The sequence below is a fragment of the Lissotriton vulgaris genome, chromosome 1_2, assembly GCF_964263255.1.
Source record: "Lissotriton vulgaris chromosome 1_2, aLisVul1.2, whole genome shotgun sequence".
Lineage (NCBI taxonomy): Eukaryota > Metazoa > Chordata > Amphibia > Caudata > Salamandridae > Lissotriton > Lissotriton vulgaris.
Window position 1 is genome coordinate 76,576,900 of NC_141686.1, and position 12,829 is coordinate 76,589,728.

The window sequence follows — 12,829 nt, forward strand, 5'->3', positions numbered from 1 at the left end:
GCAGAGTGACTACAGCCACCACACAAATTGGAGACTAAGTTCTTCAACAATAGATTTTGCAGACCCTTTCAATTCCGATAGTCAGCTCAAAATTCTTATCCACTACAAATTACTTAAACTAAATGTCATGTTCGTTTACAACTAGCATTGCAGCTGTAAATTATTTAGTTACAATGAATAGACATTCCTGCCATTTTGCACCTGGCCCAGTAGTTTACATTTAAAATTAAAAAAAACACCAACAGGAAGCAAGCAAACTCAAGGATATATCTAAAATCAGACTTTTTTCATGTAGTCTATCCAAAAGGCCATATTACTGAATTCTAATTCCCAATTATTGAGTCATCTAATGAGAACAGTAAAAACTGTATAAAAAACATAATAAAGCAAAACAGTTATTAATGGTATGAAACAATACCTTCTGTAGCATGAACTTGTGAAAGACTGAATTTAGTATTTAGTCCCAAGTAGGACTTTCTTTTAATGAGTTGGACACATTTCAAATTACATTCTTTGGCAATGTTTCTTTTGCCAGTGCATCAGGCAAATGTCTGAGGCAACCAGACAATAATATTTTATAAATAGTGCATGGTGGGACATCTTAACCCATCTCTTCTAGAGTGTGCAATCAGTATGCTATCAGTTTTGCCATATCAGCCAGCAGAATATAAGAAAGTAACTTTGGCTGAGATACCGCTTTCCCACCAAGCTAAGTAGCCAGAAGTCACAAATAGTTGGCAAAGGCCTTTAATGGTGGTCGTTCTGATAGTGGAATTTCCAAATGTACTTCTAGAATCAAGAGTGTGTAGACATTCATTTGTATCCGTCACTTTATGAAGGACACTGCTAATTCAGTTGTTAGGAGAAAAGTCAGGGATGAATTTACATTGTAATGATGGGTACATGTGTGAGAAAGTGCCTCTTTTGACATGGTTAGCCCGCACCTTTCGCCTGGTGTAAGAAAGGGGCTCTATACATACTGTAACAAAGTAAGGGACAGTGAGTACAGAGTCCACACTCCCCAGAGGTTTGGCAGAGGCTAAAGTTAGATATAACCTTACTCTCTAAAGTGGTAGCTTGGTCGAGCAGTTAGGCAGTATCAGGGGACAGTGTAAAAAGCATTTGTTATATACACTGAGTCAGCAAAAGGTCTCACACACTCAAGAACTGAACTCTAGGCCAATTGTTTTGTATCAAAATATATAGTTGTTTTATTTTGGAACCAACAAGGTATATACTTTCTCAGAATGAGTTAATTTAGTTAAATACTTTTCAAATAGGCAATAGACTTTTTGAATACAATAGTTACAGTTGTTGCAATAGGCAACACAATTTCAAACACAATGCAACATTGAGTTCAATGGGAATTTCAGATAAATGCAATTAGTTACTTTATGGATTACTTTTCTAACCACAGGACTGGATCCTAGATTCAGTCCTGGGACATCTCCTGTAAACAGTTAAGTAAAAGCGTGTTGGTTACAGTAGGGATTTCTAAGGAATATTATTGTATTTTAAAAGTTGACACTTAGAAACTTTTTCACATAGAATCACCAACTTTTTCACACAGAATCACCAATGTTATCCTATGCGAGGAAATTCACTTAGGAGGTAAGGAATATGCTACTTACCAGTATGCATCTGTTCTTGGCATGTAGGGCTGCTGACATTCATATCTTGTGCATAGATCGCCGCCTAGTGTTGGGTCCGGATGATTGCACATTGTTGTCCTGAAAGAGTCTTCGAAGTATCACAAGATAGGTGACCCCTCCCCTGGACTACAGTGTGCATGGGCATCCTCTCCATCCTCAGATTGTTTTTCGCCATTGTGGCCGAGATGGAGTATGATACAGTAAGTGATGACCATGCTGGAGAATAATTCTGAGTGCTACAGCTGTGACAGGCACCGGGGAGGAGGGCGGGCGATATGAATGTCAGCAGCCCTACATGCTAAGAACAGATGCATACTGGTAAGTAGCATATTCCGTTCGAGGCTTGTGGGCTGCTGAATTCATATCTGTGCGTAGAATAAATAGCAGTTTCCTCCTTAGCGGTGGTTGCCCGTGCCAGCATCAGCAGTCTGAAAAGAGTTTTGAGAATAGCCTGTACTACAGCAGCTTGCTGTTTGGAGTGTACATCCACACAGTAGTGTTTGGTAAAGGTATGTATGGTGGTTCATGTGGCTGCTCTACATATATCCTCTAGAGGAATGTTACCTAGGAAAGCCATGGATGCCCCTAACTTGCGTGCGGAATGCGCTCTTGTGGGAACTGTTAATGTGTGTTTTGCCTTTTGATAACAGATCTGTATGCACTTAACAATCCATCTGGCTATACCTGATTTGGAAATGGGGTAGCCTTTGTGCTGTGGAGAGAAGGCAACAGTTGTTTAGTTTTCCTGAAATCTTTTGTCCTGTCTATGTAGTACAGGAGAGCTCAAACATCTAGTGTGTGCACTGCTCGGTCTGCCACTGAATCAGGATTTGGGAAGAATACTGGCAGTTCTATTGTTTGGTTAAGGTGGAACTGTGACACCACCTTAGGCATACATTTAGGGTTGGTACGTAGCACTACCCTATTAGCATGAATCTGTATGAAAGGCTCCTGAATAGTTAGGGCTTGAAGCTCACTAACTCTTCTTAGCGATGTGATCGCTACTAGAAAGGCCGCTTTCCATGTCAGAAACTCTTTTGAGTCACTCCATAAAAGCTTTAATGGCTGGCACTCTGAAAAGGGAAAGGTGCTGTCTGTTTTGAAGATAAGCTGCCATTGCAGCTAAATGTATCCCGATTGAACTATATGCCAGATTGCATCTGTGTAGATGCAACAAATAACATAATGTTTTGCGTTGATGCATCTAGCGGATTTATGTCATTATTGGAACAATAAATGACAAATCGCTTCCATTTTGCCGCATAGCATGCCCTGGTTGTAGGTCTTCTTGCCTCCTTGATAATGTTCATACAGTCAGGGGGCAGGTTCAGGTAGCCAAACTATGACCTCAGGAGCCATATTGCAAGGCTCAACTGTTGCGGATCTGGGTGCTGAATGTCTCCACGGCTCTGAGTGAGGAGACTGGGCCTGCGTCGCAGTCGTTCGTGAGGCACCACTGAAAGTTCTAGGAACGTGGTGTACCAAGCCTGCCTTGCCCATGTTGGAGCAACTAGGATGAGTGTCATTGAGTGCTGCCGTAGTTTGCGCGCCACCAGCGGTATTAGCGGTGCTGGGGGAAAAGTACGCAAATCTGCCTGACCAGTTCATCCATATCGCATTGCCCTGAGACTGCGGGTGTGGGAACCTGGCGGCGAAGGTTTGGCATTTCGCGTTTTCTCTGGATGACCCCACTGCTGGAAATACGGTTGTAGCACCGAGGGATGTATCTCCCACTCGTGCATCTGATGGCTGTGCCTACTGAGCAGGTCCACCATCTGGTTGTCTTTGCCTGGGAGGTGTTCCGCCATGAGGAACATGTTTCTTTGAATGGCCGACTTCCACATGCTCTGGGCTAGGTGTGACAATTGTGGAGAGTGTGTCCCTCCCTGCTTCTGGATGTAATACATGGCAGTCATGTTGTCCGTCCGGATCAGCACGACCTTGTTGCACAAATGCAATTTGAACGCCTTCATCGCCATGAAGATTGCCATCAGTTCCAGCAGGTTGATGTGAATCTTCTGCTGCTGCGTCGTCCATAGTCCCTGCACTGTATAATGGAGGACATGCGCTCCCCTGCCCTGGAGCGATGCGTCCGTCGTCAGCACTATCTGTGGTACAGGCTCTTGGAACGGTCGTCCCCTGCAAAGGTTTTGTGTGTTCCACCAATGCAGAGAGTTGTATGCACGACCGGTCACCAACACTAGGTATTTTAGATGTCCTTACTCCTGAAGCGGACGCATGTGTAGCCTCGCGTGAGGGACTATGAAGATGCAGGAGGCCATCATGCCTATGAGCTGCATAAATACTTGCGCTGGGAGTGAGTGTTGGGGTCTGAATTTCTGAATCAGCAATTGCATGCTGTTGATTCTCGCTGAGTTTGGCTGTGCTGTTGCTGCCAGAGTGTTTATTGTCCCTCCTAGGTACTGTTGTACATGTGCGGGTTGAAGATGAGATTTTGGGTAATTCAGTGAAAATCCTAGACTATGTAGGAGGTGAATCGTGCGGGACATGTGGCTGGCACATTACTGGGCTGACTTTGCTTGGATAAGCCAGTCGTCCAGATAAGGATAGTCATGGATGTGTGGTCTCCGAAGGTGCGCAGCTACTGTCGCCAAGCATTTGGTAAACACTCTGGGGGCTGTAGTGACCCCGAAAGGCAGGACTTTGAACTGGTAATGCTGGTTGTTTATGGTGAACCTGAGATATTTCCTGTGTCCTGGGTGAATTGGAATGTGGAAATATGCGTCCTTCAGGTCTAGGGTTGCTAGGAAATCTCCCTGACTGAGCAATGGTAGAACTTGCTGCAAAGTGAGCATGTGAAAATGTTCTGACAAGATGTATTGGTTCAGGGGTCTGAGGTTCAGTATGGGCCTGAGAGACCTGTCCTTCTTTGGGATTAAGAAGTACAGTGAGTACACCCCCGTACCCTGTTGTTCTAAAGGGACAAGTTCTACGGCCCCTTTTTGCAGCATGCAGATGACTTCTTGCTGCAATAAGTGCATGTGCTCTGTCGACATAGGGCGGTGCCTTGGGGGTATGTTGGGTGGAGTGGAGGTTAGTTCTAGACAATAGCCGTATTGGATAAGTTGTCTCACCCACCTGTCTGTGGTAATGCCTTCCCAGACTGGCAGGAACTGCTGAAGTCTTCCCCCGACCGGTGTTATATGGTCTGGGGGCAGTGACAAGACGTCACTGTTTATTGGTGGCGGAGGATCTGGCATTATTAATTCCTCGTCCTCTGCCTTTGGTGCTGTTCCCACGGTATCCACCCCTATTGTTTTAGGTCTCGCCTGGACATCGCATCCGAAGGATGCGTCCAGGCTGGAGACTTAAAGCTGCCTGACACGGGGGAATGAGGGACAAGAAACTGTGACGAGCTTATCCTGGCTGGATTGAGCTGCGTGCACGCGCGTCAACATTCACGCATGCGCACATCACAGCCACACGCATACACAGCACTCACGCATCCGCACATACACACGCACACCCCCGTCACCTACACGCATACACAGAGACCCCTCCACACACACCAGCCCCTCTCCTCTCGGCTCCACACACACGCACACGCATTTACACTTACACAGACACGCAGGCACCCAGACAGGCAACCCCCCCCCCCCCGTCACACACACGCATACACACAGACTCCAGGACACATACACATACACACACACATGCACCCTCACACACATACACAGTCCGCCGCCGCGCGCGCACACAGATGCCCCCCCCCCCCAACAAGGCGAAGCCCCACTCACCGGCATCCTCAGTGCAGCGGCTCCCACCGGCAGCAAGACTCTTCTTCCCTTCTTCGGCACCAGGGCGCAGGGTAGGCTCCTGCCTGCTCCGGTGCGCCAAACAATCGCGGCTCTTCCGTGGGAGGCGGGGTAGGCTCCCGCCCTCCTACTTCCGGTTGTCCCGCCCGGCCTGCCTGACTTCCTGGTCGCAGGCCGGCGCAAAACGCTGCATAAAAAATGCGCGCGTCCCCTCCAGCCACTGGCGTAGCTAGGGGGGGGCGAGGGGGGCGGTCCGCCCCAGGCGGCACTAAGTTGCGGGCGGCGGCTGCGCAGGATTTTGGTAGGGAGTCAGTCGGGACTGAAAGGGACAGTGATGTACAAGCCGGTCACCCGTCACCCCCGACGTCCGGCTATAACTGAGCAGCTGGCACTGCACACGTGTTGGAAAGTGCAAGCGCACATGCTTGCAAATACTGCACCACCTACCTTAGTGGTGGTGCAGGGCTCGGCCTACAGTGTATGTGGATCCCAGGGCCGTCAATCTGGTAGCGCGCGAAAGCGCTAATGACGGCCCTGGGAATCTTTTTCAGCCAGTCCCCGCGCTGTACAGAAAAATATACTAGTTACGAGCACCCCCGCCATGGCCTCTCTTTAGTGGATTCGCTGCAGTGAAGAGCGATTTACAGGCAGCGATCAGACAATCCAGCTGATTAAGAACAGCAGCAGTCTGAGTCTCACAAAGTTCGAGACCGACCACCGCACCGCTTCGAGAACCCCGACCGGGCTGTGAGTATTTACTACATATAGTGCTAATTATGCCTGGCGAGGCGCTAAAATATTTATTAGATAAGAATGATTGTAGTAAAATACCTCGTCATTCATGGCCCACTTCTCAATTTGGAACAACAACAATATTATTACCGGAACACTTTGACCATCACTTATGAGTTAATATAACAGATTGAAAACGCTTTTCCGTTTGTTCTTTTTTTACACCTGTCATTTTCTCAGAGTTTTACATACACGCTAAGCACATGGTCTTTGATTTGTGACTGCTTTATCCGCTACAAAACATAGCCAAAGCTCTTTCAGTGCAAGCTTCCATACAACACCAGATTTTCCCACATAAATGTCAGACAAAGACAACATCCTGCCTATTTATCACAGGCAGAGTTTCACTCCTAGTCGTTTAACCACCAGCACTTTTCAGGAGTTTTACAAACGTCCAAAGTTAAGACAAATCCCCGAATGCTACTTATTATTGACTTAACAACAGCCTGCACTTGCTTAAGGCGTCATACTTGAAATGGGGCCACTTAGCTGCTGTTAAGAGACGTACAACATACATTACTTTTCCTTTGCACGTAGTTGATGTGGGATAAATGTGTTTTTAACCTATGAGGCTTGGTATTTTGTTGGAAAAAGGTCACATACAGTGACAACCTTGATGTTGATGAGCGTTTGAAAGCATACTGGGTGAGTGCACAGTTAAGCTTTCTTGCACAAGGCACACAACTAACTAAATCGACTTTTAATGCTTTTGTAAACAGTGAGTGCAGAGTGACAGTGAGTGCAGAGTGACAGTGAGTGCAGAGTGAGTGCAGAGAGGCAGTGAGTGCAGAGTGGCAGTGAGTGCAGAGTGGCAGTGAGTGCAGAGTGGCAGTGAGTGCAGATTGACAGTGAGTGCAGAGTGAGTGCAGAGTGACAGTGAGTGCAGAGTGACAGTGAGTGCAGAGTGCGTGCAGAAACAGTGAGTGCAGAGTGCGTGCAGAGTCAGAGTGAGTGCAGAGTGACAGTGAGTGCAGAGTGAGTGCAGTGACAGTGAGTGCAGAGTGACGAGTGCGTGCAGAATGACAGTGCGTGCAGAGTGCGTGCAGAGTGACAGTAAGTGCAGAGTGCGTGCAGAGTGACAGTGAGTGCGGAGTGACAGTGAGTGCGGAGTGACAGTGAGTGCAGAGTGACAGTGAGTGCAGAGTGCGTGCAGAGTGACAGTGAGTGCAGAGTGAGTGCAGAGTGACAGTGAGTGCAGAGTGACAGTGAGTGCGGAGTGACAGTGAGTGCAGAGTGCGTGCAGAATGACAGTGCGTGCAGAGTGACAGTGCGTACAGAGTGCGTGCAGAGTGACAGTGAGTGCAGAGTGCGTGCAGAGTGACAGTAAGTGCAGAGTGCGTGCAGAGTGACAGTGAGTGCGGAGTGACAGTGAGTGCAGAGTGACAGTGAGTGCAGAGTGACAGTGAGTGCAGAGTGCATGCAGAGTGACAGTGAGTGCAGAGTGAGTGCAGAGTGACAGTGAGTGCAGAGTGACAGTGAGTGCGGAGTGACAGTGAGTGCGGAGTGACAGTGAGTGCAGAGTGCGTGCAGAGTGACAGTGAGTGCAGAGTGACAGTGAGTGCAGAGTGACAGTGAGTGCGGAGTGACAGTGAGTGCAGAGTGCGTGCAGAATGACAGTGCGTGCAGAGTGACAGTGCGTACAGAGTGCGTGCAGAGTGACAGTGAGTGCAGAGTGCGTGCAGAGTGACAGTAAGTGCAGAGTGAGTGCAGAGTGACAGTGAGTGCGGAGTGACAGTGAGTGCGGAGTGACAGTGAGTGCAGAGTGACAGTGAGTGCAGAGTGACAGTGAGTGCAGAGTGACAGTGAGTGCAGAGTGACAGTGAGTGCAGAGTGCGTGCAGAGTGACAGTGAGTGCAGAGTGAGTGCAGAGTGACAGTGAGTGCAGAGTGACAGTGAGTGCGGAGTGACAGTGAGTGCGGAGTGTGTGCAGAGTGACAGTGCGTGCAGAGTGACAGTGAGTGCAGAGTGACAGTGAGTGCGGAGTGACAGTGAGTGCGGAGTGACAGTGAGTGCAGAGTGACAGTGAGTGCGGAGTGACAGTGAGTGCGGAGTGACAGTGAGTGCGGAGTGACAGTGAGTGCAGAGTGACAGTGAGTGCGAAGTGACAGTGAGTGCGAAGTGACAGTGAGTGCGGAGTGACAGTGAGTGCAGAGTGACAGTGAGTGCAGAGTGAGTGAGTGCAGAGTGACAGTGAGTGCAGAGTGACAGTGAGTGCAGAGTGACAGTGAGTGCAGAGTGCGTGCAGAGTGACAGTGAGTGCAGAATGACAGTGAGTGCAGAGTGACAGTGAGTGCAGAGTGACAGTGAGTGCAGAGTGAGTGCAGAGTGAGTGCAGAGTGACAGTGAGTGCAGAGTGACAGTGAGTGCAGAGTGCGTGCAGAGTGACAGTGAGTGCAGAGTGACAGTGAGTGCAGAGTGACAGTGAGTGCAGAGTGAGTGCAGAGTGGCAGTGAGTGCAGAGTGGCAGTGAGTGCAGAGTGGCAGTGAGTGCAGAGTGAGTGCAGAGTGACAGTGAGTGCAGAGTGCATGCAGAGTGACAGTGAGTGCAGAGTGACAGTGAGTGCAGAGTGACAGTGAGTGCAGAGTGACAGTGAGTGCAGAGTGCGTGCAGAGTGACAGTGAGTGCAGAGTGACAGTGAGTGCAGAGTGACAGTGAGTACAGTCACTCAGCACCACCAAATTATCAGTCAGAACCACCACAGCATCACTCAGAACCACCACAGCACCACTCAGCACCACCACAGCATCACTCAGCATCACTCAGCACCACCATAGCACCACTCAGCACCACCACTGCATCACTCAGCATCACCACAGCCCCATTCAGCACCACCACAGCATCACTCAGCACCACCACAGCACAAATATGTTCTCTCAATGTTTCAAGCTTTATTACAAATGTCACAAAAAGATGTTAATATTTCACTTCTGTTCTTGGATTTTGTTACAATAAAATACACTGAACATAATCTTCACAAAAGTTATTTACAAAAGTTTAAGCTATTGCCATTATAAATTACAATCACTTTTATTAAGTATTAAAAAAAATTAAAAGCCATTGTTATTTGTAATATCAATACATCTAAGTCACGTAAATACAAATGTTGCATTACAAATGCTATAGGTGTCACATTTGCGAAAGTTATAACTATTGGCATTGTAAATGACAAAGCTATTAATTTAGCTATTTTCAAAACCAACACATAAATGAACATTTGGTGAATTTCCATTAAAATATTTGACTTTTTTACTAAGATATTATTATACTGTTTTATGCAAACAAAATTTAGATACTGCATAAATAACTTTAATAAAACATATTTTATATGAAGCTTTTTATGTAAAAAAAAAACTATAGCATAAAGCAAAAAACAATTGCCATTTACAATGCTAATAGCTCAAACTTAAATAATGCGAGACCTATTGCATTGCAAATGCTTGTTTGTTATAGGTGGTCTGCGTGCCTCCTTTGTTGTAATGGGCTTGCTGTGATGCTTGACCTCTAGAGGCTCCCCTGTTACCGGAGCAACGAAAGGAACCGCCCCTGAACTGTTGTGACTGCAGAGCCCCCATGGATTTGGCTGTCTCAGTGTCTTTCTTAATTTTCTCTAGGGTCGTGTCTACATCAGAACCAAATAGAAAGTCAGGGTTAACCGGCTGATTGAGTAAAGTTGTTTGGATCTCTGGCTTGAAACCAGAAATGCGTAGCCAGGCATGCCTTCTGAGCATCACACTTGTGTTGATGGCCCTAGCTGCTGTGTCTGCTGCATCTAGCGCACATTTAATGGATGCATTTGAAATCAGCTTCCCCTCCTGAATTAGCATTTCTGCTCTCTCCTTATAAGCATCAGGCAGGTGTTGTAGTAGCTGCTCTAACGTGTCGTAATGAGCCCTATCATATCTGGCTAATAGGGCCTCTGTATTTGAGATTCTCCAAATATTCGCTGCTTGAGCCGCTACTCGTTTGCCAGAAGCTTCCAAGATTTTGGATTCTTTGTCCGGAGGAGGAGCATCACCACTTGTTTGAGAGTTCGCTCTCTTACGAGCATTAGCCACTACTAAGGAGTCCAATGGGAGCTGGCCCTTGATATACGTAGGGTCTACAGGCGCAGGCCGGTATTTCCGTTCAATTCTTGGGTTCACAACACTTGCCCTTGTGGTCTCTTTGAAAATGTCACCAGCGTGTTTAAGGACACCCTTTAGCATAGGCAATGTCTTTACTGATCTTTCTGAAGTTGAGAAAGTGTCAAACAAAAAGTCTTCCTCTACTGGGTCAGCGTGCATTTCTACATCATGATTATTGGCTGCCCTTTCAATCAATGCGTTAAACGCAGCCGTATCTTCAGTAGGCGAGGTTTTGACTGTATAGGACTGAGTGTCAGGCGTGGTGTGTGGCTCACAAGAGTCAACAGGGTCAGTCCAGGGTTGAGACTCCTCTTGATCAGTGTCAATAGGATAATTAAATTCATCCTCATTGTATCCTTCCCCCACATCCTCAGTGGTACGTGTGGGAGAATAGGTGTATTCCTGTCCATAGGACTCTACAGGCTCAAAAAGAACAGGTGAGGTGGCAGAGTCCCTCTTCTTTTTGAGTGGGATCTTGTATGACTCCATAGGATTTTCTGGAATGATCTTCCTTTTATAAATAGTGAGTCTGCCAGAATTCGAGTCAATGAATAGCTTTGACTGATTATCATAGGAAGGCGCTTGGAACACAATGTCCTCTTCTATGGTCTGATTACTTGAGACTACCGACACCTTTTTGGCTGTGTCTGTGCTTTGTTGTGGCTCGAACGCCTTAGGTCATGCGGTCAGGGGCAGTCCGTACTTTATTGGTGGCGTAAGCATTGGAGACGGGCTGACCTTCTTCGAGGGTGGCGCCGTCTTCGATCCGACCGACTTTGTCTTATTACTAGTTGATTTGTGGCCTTGCGTCGACTCGATCTCTTGGTGCGCAGCAGGCACGCTCTTCGGCTTCGGCTTGACATGCTCTTTCGGGCCGATTTTGGTCTTCGACTGGAAGGCCTTGACCACCAGTGGCTTGGAGGCGGGAAGCTTCGGATCGAGAGTCTTCTGAGCCTTAAGTCCCTTGTTAGTGTCGCCATCTTTTGACGACTACGGCATCAGTGCGACGTGCTTGACCTTAGTTACAGGCTTCAGCGCCCCGATCTTAGGGCCGACACCCTCTTGTTACCCCGAAGGGTCGATGACACTCTTCAATTTGATTGGATCCGATGAATCCGAATTCGTCGATCCGAGGACTGTCTTGAGCAGTTTCGGTTTCGATTTAGCATCTGTCTGTTTCGGTTTCGATTTCACCACTGATTGTGGTTGATCGACAGATGGCTCCTTAGAAATATTCTTAGCCGAGCCTTGACGCGGGGCTATAGAATGTGGCTTAAGATCTTGGCTAAGGACTTCAGGCGATGGCTCGACCTGAGCCTTTGGAAGTACAGTGTCATTATCGGGCCCGCGACTGCAGTTGGGCCTTGCTCATCGCTCGAGTCGTCATCGACGGCTCCGATGGCCTGTGCGTCGTCTCCTACCTCGACGACGTCTTCATCATGGACGTAGTCTTCTTCTTTGTCCTCATCATAGTTAGAGTTCTGCTCCGACGCAGGATCCGACTGTTGTCCAGGATCCTCTTCATCGACGCCCTCGTCGTCTTCAGCCTCGAAGATGTTTTCCGGGTCGGGCGCCATTTTCTGCGACGACTGTCTCGCGGCGCGTCGAAGCCGAAGTGTTTTCTTCGACCTGAACCGAGAACAAGCCATGCAGCTGGCCTCGTCGTGGTCCGGGGATAGGCATTTTTTGCACACCGGGTGCACATCGATGTGAGGGTATTTAGAGTTGCAAACGGGGCATCGTTTGAACGGGCTCCGTTCCATCGTCGATAGTTGATGGGGCATTAGGAGTCGAAAAGGCAAGCGGCCTTCGACGTCCGGCTCGAAGAACTGGAACAAGTACGAGGCACCGAACGAAAGACAATACCGATGCCCCGAAGGTCTTTTGGCCTTGTGAAAAAGTGTTTTATATCGATTCCGAACTTGAGTTAAGAAAGTACATCCGAACCCAATGGCGGAAAAAAACAATCTGAGGATGGAGAGGATGCCCATGCGCACTGTAGTCCAGGGGAGGAGCCACCTATCTCGTGATACTTCGAAGACTCTTCCAGGACAACAATGTGCAATCATCCGGACCCAACACTAGGCGGCGATCTATGCACAGATATGAATTCAGCAGCCCACATGACTCGAACAGAATGAGTTTAAGTCATACAGGCAATTTTTAAGGAATATTTGTAGTTTTTGAAAATCGACACTTAGAAACCTTTCTGGTGAAAACCATACAATAGATTCCTTTGGATGGAAATTCAGGTTACTGGTAAGCACTTTTCCCAATAAGCTGCGCGGGTGAGCGCGCGCGCACAGAAGTCACCCTAAGTGCAGGGTGCTGTATTTAGCACGCACTTCCACAACACCGTTCGCGCCATCGCTTTTAAAATGCGAGCGGCGCGAAAAACTGCCATTTACGCGTTGTGGGAAACGACGATTTTGAGAGTGCACAGCTGCGGGGTTTGTATGAGTATTCGTGCTAATTGCAGCGCAC

General features: G+C 47.8%; 1 protein-coding gene and 1 pseudogene across 3 annotated transcripts in view; both read right to left on the reverse strand.

Annotated features, from left to right (window-relative positions):
• Window positions 1-12,829, reverse strand: part of KDM5A (lysine demethylase 5A) — a 937,903-nt gene that overhangs the window by 691,531 nt on the left and 233,543 nt on the right. The window lies entirely within an intron of this gene.
• Window positions 343-11,922, reverse strand: LOC147733940 (uncharacterized; annotated as a pseudogene).